This window comes from Papio anubis, unplaced genomic scaffold, assembly GCF_008728515.1.
Source record: "Papio anubis isolate 15944 unplaced genomic scaffold, Panubis1.0 scaffold1585, whole genome shotgun sequence".
Lineage (NCBI taxonomy): Eukaryota > Metazoa > Chordata > Mammalia > Primates > Cercopithecidae > Papio > Papio anubis.
Window position 1 is genome coordinate 10,756 of NW_022161563.1, and position 2,040 is coordinate 12,795.

Genomic DNA, 2,040 nt, shown 5'->3' on the forward strand with positions numbered 1-2,040 from the left:
GAATGCGTCAAAATGTTAAGGGAATTAGCAATGGGATTTGATTACTAATCAATAGCATGTACCATACTATGGTTAAAAGTATTCTGTGTATTCTTCCAAACTTTAAAAATAATTTATAAAAACATACACACATATACATTTTGTATTTCACAATTTGCCTATTTTGAGTTGATGAACAATTCAAATATTTTCCCCAAATATTTATGTTACAAAAGGTGCCACAATGGTACCTGTAGATGTATCTTTGTTCAGACATGCACGTATCTCTGTAAGTCAGTTTTGTGGGAGTAGGATGGTTACAACACTGGATATGTGGACTTACGATGTTAATAGGTATATAAAACTGCTTCCTCAAAAGGTTGAAACACTTGAAACCCCCCACAGTAATATGTGACAATTTCTACACATCTTCTCTAACACTGGATACTGTCAGTCACTGATAACTGAAAATTGATATGTCATTGCTTAAATTTGCATTTCTCTGGTCAATAAAGTAGAGCATCTTTTCATCTATTGATTATTTATTTGAATTTCTTTTTTAATGAAACAATACCTTCCCTTTTCATATTGGGGTTTCAAATATTTCCTCTCAGATTTTAAGGACGCTTTGTCTATCAAATAAATAGTAGTTGTTTTTCTGTTTTATGGTTTGGAAGTTCCTCCCAGTCTCTCGTTTGATTTCCCATGTAAAAAATTAGATTTTTCATACAGTTAAAATTTTCAGACCTTTCCTGTATGGCCTTTGGAATTTAGACAATGTTTTCTAAAAGATCTTCCCCATCAATTATTTTTAATTTAAAAGTTGCCTTTAGAAAAAAATCTATGTGATCTTTTCATTTCTAAGTGAGGTGCCTTGATTTCTCCGACTAGAATGTTTTATTAAATTATCCTTTACTTTAAAAATCTACTCAGATATATTCAATATGTATTAAAAATTGGCAATTAATCTTCTAATTGTACCATCTTTTTGTCCCCCCTGATAACTGTTGCTACATGTGTTTGCTTTTCGTAGTATTTCCCTGGTCTATCTCTGCTCATCATAATATTTAAAGTATCTTTATGTAATTTTTGTTCTTAATAGGTGTCCTGTAAACATTCTATAGCTTTGACATAAACAGAACTTTTTCCTTTTTATAGAATTAAGCAGTCATATTTATCATGATCACTAAATTTGACTGTTATGATGTATATGTACGTGTGTGTGCACGTGTATGTGTGTGCATGTGTGTATGTATGTGTGTATATGTATGTGTGTATGTGAGTTTCTTTCCCTATGTTTGGACTGATCATTTTTTGTTTGTTCTTCTTTTTGCTTGAAGATTTGGAATCCTACTGTTATTCTAGCAGTGGTTACCCTTGAATCTGAAAGTACATATATAGTTTTGTTATTAACTTGAATAATTTGTCAATATCGTCTGCTCTGAAAAAGAAGAGACCTTGGCATACGTTTCTTCTCTACTTCTCTTGCAATATACACTCTACGCCAAATCTCGGGAATTTTAGTTTTAGAATATTAGTTTTAAATTTGTTCAAATATACTTTCTTCTATTTTATAAATTAACTTTTTTCGAGGACATTCACATTTTCAGCCACCTATCGAGTGATTATTTGCCCTAGAATATGTGCTGTAACAGTCCCTTTGCCTGTTTCTTCTATATCATATCTTGTCTTCCGTGGATTCCTGCTCCTAGACACACATCTTCCACATAAAATCAGGACCCAATTTTGTGGGGAGAGGGTAGGCTACACGAGGGGGTACACTTGGAGGATGCCCACCTCCCTGGGCTACTTGACCTCCCTCCACAGCCAACTTCTCCTCAGTGTGGCAGATCGCGTGGCAAAATTATGTTGTCAGACAGACAGCGAACTTCCCTCCCCTCCCTTCACACTCACAAGTAGGAAGCACCAAACATCTCAGAAGTGCTCTAGGAGGACAATCAGCGCCATAAATCCTTGCACCACAGAGCTAAGAGGCAGAAGAATGTTACTTTTCTGGGCACCCAAAAGGCTCTGGAGAAGAAGGGAGGGGAGCACGGATGA